Raw genomic sequence first — 13901 nt, 5'->3', positions numbered from 1 at the left:
CGAAGCTTATGGTGCTAAAACAGATACTGATGTTTCACAAAGTTCTCCCAAGTCACCGCATCCTTACTCAAAACATGTCTTTAAAACCTGAAAACTTTCGGAATAACACTATTTTCTTTTGCAAAAAAAATTTTGGTGGGGCTAAAGGTATGGGGAAGTAGGATTGTACTAAAGATCTACTGTATTTGGTGACTCGTCAGACTCATGCATTATACTAAAAAGCAAAATAAACAACTAAAAGGAAATAACAATAAATAAACTATCTAAAAACAGTAAAGAAAAAGCGATAAAGGAAAAACGAGAAAAGCAATAAAGAAAAGACGATAGAGTCTCCTCCCACACTTAAATCGGACATTGTCCCCAATGTTTCGAAATAAGATAAGGGAAGAGTTACCTGACAACCTATTGCTGACCACTAGTGCCCTCGCCATCCTGAGATGGACGACGGGATCGGGTACGACGACGGTCTCTCTGATCCATCCTCGCCTGCAGGGCATCCTGAGCGGTCCTCACCTCTCGAAGGTTACCTATAATGGAACCTTGAGTGGCTTCAATTAGTGCCATGTGTCTCTGGTGGTAGTTTTGTTGACGGGCTTGTGTATCTGTGATCGTTTGCAGGGACTGTAGAACAGTGTCATAGGACTTGTCTGTCCTCCGCTGCGACTCTCGCATGAAGTTCATGTTATCCGTCATTTGTTGCTGGATGGTAGAGAGTAGGTCGTCACGCCTTTGCTCTCTAGCCATGTGGTCACGCCACATCTCCTCTATAATATAGAAGCCAGGAGTGGTACCTGCAGAAGAAGAAGATGGTGCGGTGTGTGGTGGTGAAGGATGATGGGGGGACACATGTGGTACGGGAGATCTCTCTCTCCGATCATATTCATCATCAGTGTCATGTCCCGCCTCATCAGGAATGTTAGGAGGAAGAGGACCCAAAACAGGTGGGGCGTCTAAATCGTAGGTCCAATTCCTTTCATCTCGTACATCTGTACATCTAGTGCACGATAAAACAACAGACGGGATGGCTACACCATGAACCATAAGCATATAGCCTCCTTCTTTCCTCGAGCGACACAATTTCATGTCTCTCAGAAATTTTAGGTTAATTGTGCGAGGAAGTAAGGGTTCTAGGGTAGCCATCTCATCGTTCAGGTTAAGCGCCCAAGCAATAGATGTAATCAATCCACCAAAAGAAATCGGTCCCGCTTTATTCACAGTTAAAATCATATGAGCAAGCATGAACGGGACCGAATTAATACGTCTATTTGTGAGGCTTCCTTGTAAAAATAGAAGCTCTCTAGCATTAACCTTATTTGGATTCTCCTGGCCAAAAATAGTGCATGCCAATAGATATCTAAAAACTCTGATGGTCGGGTTATGGATAGTGGAGGCAAGAACTCCTTCAAAAGAGTTTATGGAAGTGTTTGATAAACGCTCCCAGAAGGAAAATACCTCAACAGACCATTCAGAATCCAAAGGGGCCTCACAAATAGCACCGTCCCCATGAGGGATTCCTAACAAGCTGGCTAGTTCGTCGATACTGAATTGGTATTCAACAGCAAACATTCTAAATTTGACAGTACCAACTGTGCTAGCAGTGTTAGGGTTGACAATATAAATTAAGGAACTCAAAAATTCAATTGTCAACCGCTCATAGGTAGGTTCTTTATTGGAAAAGAAATTATGCAAACCTAAATTATCTAATAAATGAAATATGCTATGATAGATACCTAAAGTGTAGAGACAGTTTTCGTCAACATACCTTGTCGGAAGGATTTCCCGATTTTGCAACCGTTTAATAATTTTTCTTTGCCGATCCCCCGGTTTCCCTCCTCGAAGAATGAATCCATTAAACTCCATTTGAATGCTCTTGAAAAGTGATGAAGAAGATGAAGTGGTTTGTGAAAAGGTTGGATTTTTACAAAATCCGACGGATGAAATCGAAAATGGAAAGTGGAATAATGATTTGTGTGGTGTGGTGGTTAGAAAAGTATGAGCTTTTTGTGGGTTCAAGGATGTTTTTCCAAGGTGAAAAAATGGGTTTGGGAGGTTGTAAGTTGCAAAAATGGTGAAGAAATGGGTTCTGCCCCGACCATTTACAGACGCTGTGGCGGGCGCCACAGGTCCTATGGCGGGCGCCACAAGGCAAAATCTGGCTGGGCCAAATTTTGGTCCTTTGGTTTGGGCTTCTCTTGTCTTTTGGCTTTGAGGGGTCTGGATAGCATTTGTCTTGTGATTCTCCTAGTATATTTGACTTGCATAATTTTATAAAAGTAAAAACAAAAATAAAAAGTGAAACTGAAACAAAAACAAAAACAGAAATTAAATATAAATAAATAAATAACTGAAAAATTAAAATGTAAATAAAATAAACATAAAACATATGTAGATAAAAATAGAAATACTAATATATAGATGTAGTTTATATAATATTCCAAATATGATAATATAAGATGAGTTATGTAAATACGAGAAATATAAAAATGAGATAAAATAAGATTAAATGGTGAGATCATGTAGTGGGGATGTCATCTTCCTGAGAGGAACCACGGAGCATGGCTACTTCTTGCTTGAGTTCTACTTATCTCCCGATATAGACAGTCGGCTTCAGTAGCATGGGTGAGATCAGACACTCCCATCTGTAAAGTAAGGTCAGCCACCTCCTGTCTAAGCGCTGCGATCTCTCTACGACACTCAGCAATCTGAGTGCGGATGTCGGGTGTCTGCAATGAAAGATTATTAGAGAAAACAATGATTCTGGGGGATGGTGGTGTAGGTGTGTATTCAGCAATGGGTGGCGATCTCGGTTCCTCAACGGTCTCTCCCTGGCCCTCTAGAGCATAACTCCAATTCGCTGGATCATGCACACTGGTCATCATAGGGTCTGGCAGTGTGAAATAGTGAATAGCCTCATTGTCGACTAGCAATCGGAACTGACATGGGTGGAAAGAGGCTCTCCTCATCAATCCTCTGGTCAAACAGAAATCGATGTCCATGGTCGTGTACCCACAGTAGGTCCGAAGATGTAATAGCTTGGGAGACAAACCTAAAGCGACAGCAATCTGCGTGATGATTCCGCCAACATGGATGACTCCTTCGGTAGATCTGGAGATACCGCTGAGACTGTATAATAAAAATTTCCCACATGCTACTAGGCGAGACTGGGATGCACAAAATAATAGGAAGATTTCCTCTTCACTCAGTAGTGTCTCTGCATCCGGCTTTCCCAGGAAGGAATGTGCTAATATCATCTGAAAGTATCTGAAGGCGGGGTTATGTATGACATGAGACAACTGTATAGATGGATCCTGGCTTCCGCCACCTGATATATCACTCCAAAACTTCTCAACCTCCTTACCCAGGAAATATCCCATAGGTGTCTCTGGGATAGCATCAGGAGTAGTCTGGAAACCCAATAAGTCGCCGAACTCTTTCTGGCTGAAGGAGTACTCAACTCCGAAAAGCCTGAAAGCAGCATACCCATCTGGTCCAGAATATGGGTCATAGTCGAATGAACTCAGGAACTCCAAAGTCAGGTTCCTATATGTGTTACTCAAGTCATCAGCAAACTCGTCCCAGTGAAGCTGGTGGCTAAGGAATCGGATACTCGGCTCGATACCCAGTGCCTCCATACAGTGCTGATCAGGATAACGTGTGGGTGCCATAGGGCGCTGATACAAAGCGATGTAGCGCTCCCTCTGAGCATTATCTCTATAGGCCACATGCATGTCATCAAAATTCTGCATCCTGTAAAGGTTAAGAAAGTGATCCTGAAAATACAAACCATTCAAATCTTAGTCTTAACGCAAAATATGATAAAATAAAATAAAATAAAATAAATTAAATTAAATAAATGCGCAAAAGTAAAATGAAAGAAAAACCATGGGTTGCCTCCCACGCAGCGCTTGTTTAACGTCATTAGCTTGACGATTAGAATTTATATACCTGTAGTAGTAGGGATTGGTGGATCAATCAGGGTGTGGCTCGAGTAGTATGCTGGAATGTCTCCTCCTTCGTAGAGCTTCAGTCTTTGTCCATTTACAATGAATGGACTACAGGTATCATTCTTGATTTCTACGGCTCCGGATCTCAGAATCTTGGATACTTCGAAAGGACCAGTCCATCTTGAACGTAGCTTTCCAGGGAAGAGTCGTAACCTAGAGTTAAAAAGGAGAACAGGATCGCCTATACTGAAGTTTTTCTTTACTATTCTTTTGTCGTGATAGGCTTTTGTCCTCTCTTTATATATTTTTGCATTCTCGTAGGCAGATTGCCTAAGTTCTTCTAATTTATGAATGTCTAGGGTACGCTTTTCTCCAGCGGCTAGGTAATCTAAATTCAAAGTTTTAATGGCCCAATAGGCCTTATGCTCTAATTCGAATGGTAAGTGACATGATTTTCCATAAACTAGTTGATAAGGGGTAATTCCTATAGGGGTTTTGAAAGCGGTTCTATAGGCCCATAATGCTTCTTGAAGCTTCTGAGACCAGTCTCTCCTATAAATAGAAACAGTTTTCTCTAGGATTTGTTTTATCTCCCTATTAGATACTTCTACTTGGCCACTAGTTTGTGGGTGGTACGGTGTTGCTACTCTATGCCTAACTCCATATTTTCTTAAAAGTTTGTCAAATATTCTTGATATAAAGTGTGATCCTCCATCGCTTATGACTAAACGTGGTGTTCCGAATCTAGGGAATATATAGTTTTTAAACAGTTTGATTACTACCCTAGTGTCGTTTGTGGGTGCAGCTATGGCTTCAATCCACTTAGACACATAGTCTACAGCTACTAAGATATACCTGTTTCCTAAGGATGGTGGAAAAGGTCCCATGAAATCTATACCCCATACGTCAAAGAGTTCTACTTCCTGAATGTTTCTTAGAGGCATTTCATCACGCCTTGAAATTTTTCCAGTGCGTTGGCATCTATCACACTTGACAATGCAAGCATAGACATCATGCCATATGGTAGGCCAGAATAGGCCAGCTTGAAGAATCTTGGCGTATGTCTTAGATGTGCTCGCATGTCCATCATAAGATGCAGAATGATAATGCTCGATAATATTATTTGCCTCTTCTTCTGGAACGCAACGGCGAAAAATGCCATCTTTACCCCTTTTGAAAAGGAGCGGTTCGTCCCAATAGAAGTTTCTCACATCGTGGAAGAATTTCTTCTTGCGGTGGTAGTCAAGATCAGGGGGTACTATATCAGCAGCTAGGTAATTAACGAAATCTGCATACCAGGGTACGTTACTTATTGCTAAGGAATTTTGAGGGTGCTCATAAGGGTCTAGGTTATTATCTTTAATGGTTTCTACTCTAGCTATCAGTCTATCATAGGCAAAATCATCATTTATGGGTATTAGTTCTGGTTTTAGATGTTCTAGCCTAGAAAGGTGACCGGCCACTACATTTTCAGTGCCTTTTTTATCTCTTATGTCTAAATCAAACTCTTGTAGTAATAGAATCCATCGGAGTAACCTGGGCTTGGCATCTTTTTTACTTAATAGGTAACGAATGGCAGCATGATCGATGTAAACAATAATTTTTTCTCCTACTAGATAAGATCTAAATTTGTCTATAGCGAAAACTACAGCGAGTAATTCTTTTTCAGTTGTTGCATAATTAAGTTGGGCAGCATCTAGGGTTCTACTGGCATAATAAATGGCATGTAATTTTTTATCTTTCCTTTGTCCTAGAACGGCTTCAACTGCATAATCACTAGCATCACACATTATCTCGAAAGGTTCCGACCAATCAGGTGGTTTCATAATGGGTGCAGATACTAACGCTTGTTTTAAAAGATTAAATGCGTCATTACATTTTTCATCGAAAATGAATTCAGCGTCTTTCATTAAAAGTCCGGTTGAAGGTTTAGTTATTTTGGAGAAGTCTTTAATGAAACGCCGGTAGAATCCAGCGTATCCAAGAAAACTTCGGACTTCTCTGATAGTTTTAGGGGGTTTTAGGTTTTCTATAACTTCTATTTTAGCTTTATCTACCTCTATACTTTTTTCGGAAACTATATGTCCTAAAACTATTCCTTCGGTTACCATGAAATGACATTTTTCCCAGTTTAGCACGAGGTTCACCTCCACGCATCTCTCCAGGATTTTCTCAAGGTTAGCAAGACAATTGTGGAAATCGAATCTGCAAACCGAGAAATCATCCATAAACACTTCCATGATACCATCTAGGTAATCTGCGAAGATTGACATCATGCAGCGTTGGAAAGTAGTTGGGGCATTACAGAGGCCGAACGGTATTCGTCTGTAGGCAAAAGTTCCATAAGGGCATGTAAAAGTAGTTTTTTCTTGATCTTCGGGGTGGATAGGTATTTGGAAGAATCCAGAGTATCCATCTAGATAGCAGAAGTAAGAGTGTCTGGCTAGACGCTCCAACATCTGGTCTATAAATGGTAAAGGGAAATGATCCTTCCTAGTTGCTTTATTTGATTTTCTATAATCTATACACATTCGCCATCCTCCTTCTAAACGTTTTGCTACATGTTCGCCTTTATCGTTTTGCACGACTGTGATGCCTCCCTTTTTAGGTACTACATGCACAAGGCTCGCCCACTTACTATCCGAGATCTGGTAGATGATACCTGCCTCAAGTAAAAGAACTTCCTTTTTAATAACATCACTCATTATAGGGTTTATTCTTCTCTGATGTTCCCTAGAGGGTTTTGAATCTTCTTCGAGCGAAATCTGATGCATGCATACGGATGGACTTATACCTTTCAGGTCAGAGATATTATATCCTAAGGCTGAGGGATATCTTCGTAAAACGTCTAAAAGTTGGTTCGTTTCCTTTTGGCTCAAGGTAGCGCTAACTATAACTGGACGTTCATCTTTTCATCGAGGAACTCATATCTCAGGTTCTTAGGCAGTTCCTTAAGTTCTAAGGTGGTTTTCTTAGGGCATGGCATAGGATCTGGGGTAAGGGATAAACATTCGTAAAGGTTATCATCGATGTAGGGTTTCTTAAAGTCATCATCTTCCCTTATGAGAGTTGATGGTAACTTAATTGTTTTTATAATTTCTTTTTGTTCTAATTCTCTAACACATTCATCAATGATATATAAGGCATAACACGAGTCTCCCATCACAGGTGCCATAAGAAATTTCGAAAGTATAAATTCTATTTTCTCATCACCTACCTCAAATGTCAACTTTCCTTTCTTGACATCTATTATGGCTCCTGCAGTCAATAAGAATGGTCTACCTAGAAGGATTGGTATATCATTGTCCTCTTTGATGTCCATGACAACAAAATCAGTAGGGATAAATAACTGACCTATCCTAACAGGAACATCTTCTAAAATGCCTATCGGATATTTAACAGATCTATCGGCTAACTGAAGTGACATCTTAGTGGGTTGTAATTCTCCTAAGTTTAACCTCTCACAAACCGCTAAAGGCATTAGGCTCACACTAGCTCCTAAGTCTAGAAATGTTTTTTCAATGACATGATTACCCAAAAGGCAAGGAATGGAGAAATTTCCAGGATCTTTATCTTTCTTTGCTAATTTATCCTCGGAAATAGCATTACATTCCAAAGGCTTCGGATCGTCAAGTCTACGTTTGTTAGTAAGGATGTCTTTGAGAAACTTTGCATAAGAAGGTATTTGGGTGATGGCTTCTGTGAAAGGGATTTCTACATGAAGTTTTTCTATAACTTTAATAAATTTTTGATATTGTTTATTGATCTGGGTTTGTTTGAGTCTTTGCGGATATGGTATAGGTGGTTTATATGGCGGGGGTGGTACGTAAGTTTTATCTTTAGGTTCTTCTCCTTTCTCTCGACCTTCCTGGTTTTCAGATTCCTCTGGTCCCTTTACTTCGTCTGGGGGTTTAGTACATTCCTTTGAAGTTTCGGGTTCACTCAATCTAGGGTTTGGTGGCTCATCATAAGCGTTCCCACTTTGTAGGGTAATGGCATTGGCTTGTCCTCTCGGATTTTGTTGAGGTTGTCCAGGGAATTGTCCTCCAGGTGTAGTCTGAGGGGCTTGGTTTAAAGCTACCTGAGAGATCTGGGTTTCAAGCATCTTGGTATGAGTAACTATTTGGTCAACCTTGGTTCCTAACTGAGTAATCAATTCGTTAACATGAATGTTTTAGTTCATGAACTCCTTGTTTTGTTGGGTTTGAGCGGTGATAAAATTTTCCATAATTTTCTCAAGGCTCGGCTTTGGTGGTACGGGTTGCATAGGTTGATTTGATCTTGGGGCTTGATAACTAGGTCTCGGAGGTGTATTATTTTGAATAGGGTTATTATTTTTATAGGAGAAGTTTGGGTGATTCCTCCATCCAGGGTTATAGGTATTCGAATATGGGTTCCCTTGGGTGTAGTTTACTTGCTCAGAGTGGGTTTCGTTTAATAGACTGCATTCTGCAGATTGGTGTCCTTTGGTTCCACATATCTCACAATCCGATGAAACTGCGGCTACAGTATTCAGGTTTATGCACATATGCTCGACTTTGAGGGCTAATGTGTCCATTTTAGCTTGCATCATGTCTATAGAGCTTAGTTCATGCACTCCTCCTTGGGCTTCCTTCTTCTCAACTGTCGCTCGTTCGACTCCCCATGATTGATGGTTTTGAGCCATATCTTCGATGAGGGCACTAGCTTCAGGATAAGGTTTGTTCATCAGAGCACCGCCTGCGGCAGCGTCGATGGTCATCTTTGTGTTGTAATGAAGTCCATTATAGAAGGTTTGGATGATTAACCAATTTTCTAAACCATGATGTGGGCATGCTCGTAACAACTCTTTATATCTCTCCCAAGCTTCGAACAGCGATTCTCCTTGGTTTTGGGTAAATCTAGTTATATGGTTTCGAAGAACGGCGGTTTTACTCGGGGGAAAATATCTAGCAAGAAAAACTCTTCTAAGGTTATCCCAAGTCGTAATGGAATTGGGTGGAAGGGAATCTAACCATGATAGGGCTTTATCTCTGAGGGAAAAAGGAAATAATCTTAAACGTATTGCCTCAGGAGAAGTTCCATTGGTTTTAAAAGTATCTGCTAATTGAAGAAATATTTTTAAATGTTGGTTTGGATTCTCAGTAGCGAGACCCGTGAATTGTCTCTGTTGCACTAGTTGTAACAGAGATGGTTTAAGTTCAAAATTATAAGCTGGGATGGTTGGGTTTACTATACTAGAACTAGGTTCTTCATTAGATGGTTGAGCGAAGTCCTTAAGAGGTCTTTGGTTTTGATCTTCGGCCATAGCTCTCTTAATTCTATGAAAGAATAAACGTGCGTGAGCGTAACGTTCAGGTTCCGCCAGAGGGTATACTAAGCTTAAACTTCCGGTGCTGCGAGTTCTTCGCATTGACCGGCGGGAAATAGCCTAAGTCTAAACGATATAACAATAGGAAAATGAAATTTGACGAAATTGGTCTCCGGCAACGGCGTCAAAAACTTGATGCGTGCTTTTCGCAAGTATACGAACGCGTCAGAGTAATATAAAATATTATCGAATCCACATAGACCAAGTGTCAATCTATCGTTATCTATCGTTATGGTGTTTATCAAAGGCATTCAAAATAGGTGTTGTTTTTAGAGTGTGCAATGAAAAGTAAAGTATTGAAATAAATTTAATTAATAAAGACAAGGTCGAATGTAATTCACGTAATCAATGGATAATCCAAGTACTTGCTAATAGAGCTACTTATGGGCAATGTTTCCTACTTTGAAAAGAACTAATTTAACAGGAACTGTCGCTTTCGCATATTCAGAACCGAGTTGTACTCCCTAATCAAACCCTCTTATTGTCACTTATAAAAAGGCGCGCATTACGTTAGAGTAGTAAACCTATTTTTAAGAAATATAGTATCTTGACCAAGTTGAAAAGTATTATAACTTGGATTTCTTAACCAAAAGAGGTTCTCACGAACCAGACTCTAAACTTATAAACGCGTCCGAAAATAGTTTTAAAATCTCTTTTCTTCTTTATGTTAAAAACTCCTAATGAACTAGACAAAGCGCTTTCGCTGTTTTTGAAATAGTTAAAAACAATTAAGCTTAAAAAGACGTTGGACGACTTTCGATCTTACCCAACGGAATTGAAGTGCGGGAAAACTTAAGTTGAAAGTTAAAATAACCCTTAAGTGTTTCTACGAACAATTGTACGGATTACTGGTTCAATTACGATCCTTACATTCTAACCTTATAAATTTAGCTAGACATGGTAAAATAAAAGTGCATTAAAATAAATAAAAGTAGTGCGAGTGCGAGAAATAAATAAAGTAAAAGCGAGTGCGAGAAATAAATAAAGTAAAGGCGAGTGCGGGAAATAAATAAAGTAAAAGTGAGTGCGGGAAAATAAATAAAAGTAAAAGCGAGTGCGGGAAATAAATAAAAGTAAAGCGAGTGCGGGAAATTAAATAAAAGTAAAGCGAGTGCGGGAAATAAATAAAAGTAAAGCGAGTGCGGGAAATTAAATAAGATAAAGACAAGTAATAAAAACCTGCTCCAATCGGAGGGTTGAATAAATTGCAATGCGGAAATGAAAATGGCGGCAGGATTAACTTCCTTCCAAAGTGCTCCAAACTCGATTACAGACTCTATCACAGACTTGATTACACAATTGTGGTAACACTTCAATGCGAAGCGATTACCACTTTATAAAACTGAATATATGCCTAAGTGAAACAAAGTTGCTTTGAGTTTGCCTCTGCTCTAAGTTTGGATGATTGTAAAAGTGAATTCGAGTTTCTATTTATAAGCAAGTAAAAAGATGGAAATGACTTGGATGCCCTTCAACTTGAAAATGGAGGGAAACTGTTTTCCTCTTGTGGCGCCCGCCACAAGGCCATGGCGCCCGCCACAAGGCCAAAGTGAGGCACCTTAGTGGATGTAGTGGAGAACGTGGGAGTTGAGGGAAGTTGAGCTTGGACACGTCATGGCTTGGTCTGTGGCGCCCGCCATTGGGTAGGCCATAAGCACAAAATGCTGAATTTTAGGGTTTTTTGCTCTTTTTCACTCCTTTTCTCGATCGGGGCTCCGACTAAAGTAAAAACCTGAAAACAAAGGAAAACATATCAATAACACAACAAAATGATAATAAAATGACTAGAATGCATGTGAAAGCGGAGTCGAAAATACGGTAAATTTTAGTGTTATCAGCCATGTGAACCAATCGTCTCGGGCTGTTGTGACATGGAATTCTTTCAACTTCGATCTGGTTGTTGTTGATAACATGTTTGGTGTTGTCTTCGGGCTCAGCCATAATTTTCTCGGGTATGGGAGATGTTGAAGAAATCGAAGTAGAATATCCTTCTTATTGATTCTTCTGCTTAGCTAGTTGCTTCTTTTTTCTATTCTTGTTGTTGTTTCTTCGGGATGTCCTCTCGATTTCAAGATCGAAAAGCAATTGATCTTTCGATGTCTTACCTCACATAAATAGAAATCACAAATCTAGCAAGCACAAGTTAGCAACAAGATGGATAGAAATATATATGCGATATTAACAAATTCAAAATTTCTTAAAACGATAAAACTGTCGCTATGCTTTAATATTTAAATGCTAATCCCCAACAAAGACGACATTTTGATGTTCGGTAATCAAAAGTAAGTATTTTTTTTGTATCCACAGGGACGGGTGTGATATTAATTCCGTTCAACATTTAGAATAGTATTAAGTAAGGATTGAGGAAGTTGTTTGATTGTAAACAATGAAATAAAAGTAAAGACGGTAATTAATTAAAATATCATAGATATGACAGCTTACTGGGATTAGGGTTCATCCACCGATTACGTATATATTATTCTGATCAGTTATACACAGATTAGTTGTTTGGTCAATATTATCACGTATCGCTTGCTCGCAATGTTTATGTCTAAACCCCGACGAGAGTTCAACCGTATTGTTTGATCGACGATATCTCAGCATATTAAATAATACAGTAACATTAACAATCGATACTATGGTGAACGTTTAACCCTAAATATATGTCTAGAGTTTAGAGCTTAAACAAATGGCTATCTTAGGTCGAGATTCGAATCATATTTCTCAATAACAATTTAAATCAATAAAATTGAAGGTAAAACAAAGATATCATAAATATCGATAAACACCGAATTCAGATATAACGCCATGATAATAATAAATACATAATGTCACGAAGAACTACATCCAATCTCAACAAGAAAGAATATTTAGCTACTCATTCTCATGGTAGCTTGATTACAAAAAGAGAAGAAATAAAGATGGATGAGCATCAATAGTGATTTACCGGCGATTGATGCGTATCCATCTCATATTCTTCAAGTTTCACCTTTTTCTCTGCCTATCTCTCTATGCTGACGTATTCTCTCAAGTTCCCAAAAGTCAAACTCCTTTACAAATGTTTTGGATCCTATTTATAATGATTGTGCGTTGCTGATCATGCCTGGCTATTTACTACCTCGCTGAACGAGCAACGTTTCTTCACCCTGAAGTATCTGCCACATCATCATCTCAAACCGCCTTGTCTCGACTGAAGAGAAAAAGGCTTGCATGGAGAGCTTCCTTACTGCAGCCTCGCCAGGCGAGAATGATGCTTTTTGATTCTGAAATGTTTCTTACTTCTGTCGCCTGGTGCTCATTGGAGCTTTACTGAGCGATATGGTTTTCTTAAGCTCGCCTGACGATATTGAGGATTTTTACTTATGGAAAGTTTATGTTTGTCCTCACTTGGCCTTGCTGTTGGCTCGTAGGGCGAGTTATCGCTCGAGTCTCACTTGAGGCTCGCCTGGCGAGCTTGCAGATTCTTTTCTCTCTTACTTTGTGTTCCAATCTTGGTCTAAGCATGAAATTCCTGCACAATAGTAAAGAATTCAAAAGCAAAAACACTATCTTCATACTATCCTTTCCATACTCAATTCTATTGAAAAAGTGGGGATTTGACGGTAGAAAATAGTTAATCTAGTCAATAGATGTCAATCTTTAATGAGATCAAATACCATAATTTTGGAACTTATCAACACTCTAACCCAAGTTATTAAGAGAATAAGAGTAAAAGTTTGTAATGTATCAGAGAATACCTCTAATTTCACATGTGATGACTTATATATGAGGGAGGTTATGGACATCCCTTACTTTTCAACGTGAAATGTGGGAGGTTGTTTGTTGATATCTAACGGTAGGCAGCAATCCAATACGTGAACCTAGTGAAGACTTCAGAGTAGGACTACACCGTACCTTCAATGCCTTGATGAAGTGACTTTGGACTTATGATTTTGCCTACCCCTTCTGAGCCTATGCCTGACCCAAAACAAATGCTATATATATATATATATATATATATATATATATATTAATATAATATATATATATATATATATATATATATATATATAAGAGAGAGAGAGAGAGAGAGAAGAGAGAGAGAGAGAGAGAGAGAGAGGGAGAATAATATCTACATTAAAATAAAAGATATTAAAACAAAGTTATTGTTAAGAAAATAAAATACGTATAAAACAAATATCCTCTTTTTTAATTTTCAAAAATATAAATCTATAAAAATAACTTGTTTAGTTTTCATCTTTAAAAGCATTTAAAAAAAATTAACAAACTATTTCTTCTTCTTCAAAACAATTTTATTTAAATAAATTTATAAAACAAATTTAAAAAATACAACTCATTTAAACATGTCTTTTTATTTTTGAATATCAAAGCAAGAATTATATAATAAAATAGGAAAGAAATCGGAGTTATAGGGAAAAAACAAAAAGGAAAAAAGCAACAACAATGCTCAAGAGCTACAAACCAGAAGAAAAAAAACAAACACAAAAAAACAACAACAACTCAACAAGAAAAATACCAACCACCCACCCATCAAATATATCTTGAAAACTTTAAAGTACCATACCTCTAGAGAGAACGAGGTGAAGGAAGGTAGGTATGACCATCAC

At 38.6% G+C, this 13901-nt stretch overlaps 1 non-coding gene across 1 annotated transcript; it reads left to right on the top strand.

The window, feature by feature from the left end:
- The first annotated feature begins 8740 nt into the window (after positions 1–8740).
- LOC127078057 (small nucleolar RNA R71) lies at positions 8741–8847 on the top strand. The gene has a single exon (XR_007787803.1). It is a non-coding gene; the product is annotated as a small nucleolar RNA R71 (small nucleolar RNA).
- Positions 8848–13901: the final 5054 nt, after the last annotated feature.

The sequence above is a fragment of the Lathyrus oleraceus genome, chromosome 4, assembly GCF_024323335.1.
Source record: "Lathyrus oleraceus cultivar Zhongwan6 chromosome 4, CAAS_Psat_ZW6_1.0, whole genome shotgun sequence".
NCBI classification, from domain to species: Eukaryota; Viridiplantae; Streptophyta; class Magnoliopsida; order Fabales; family Fabaceae; genus Lathyrus; species Lathyrus oleraceus.
This window is presented reverse-complemented; position numbering and strand designations above follow the sequence as displayed.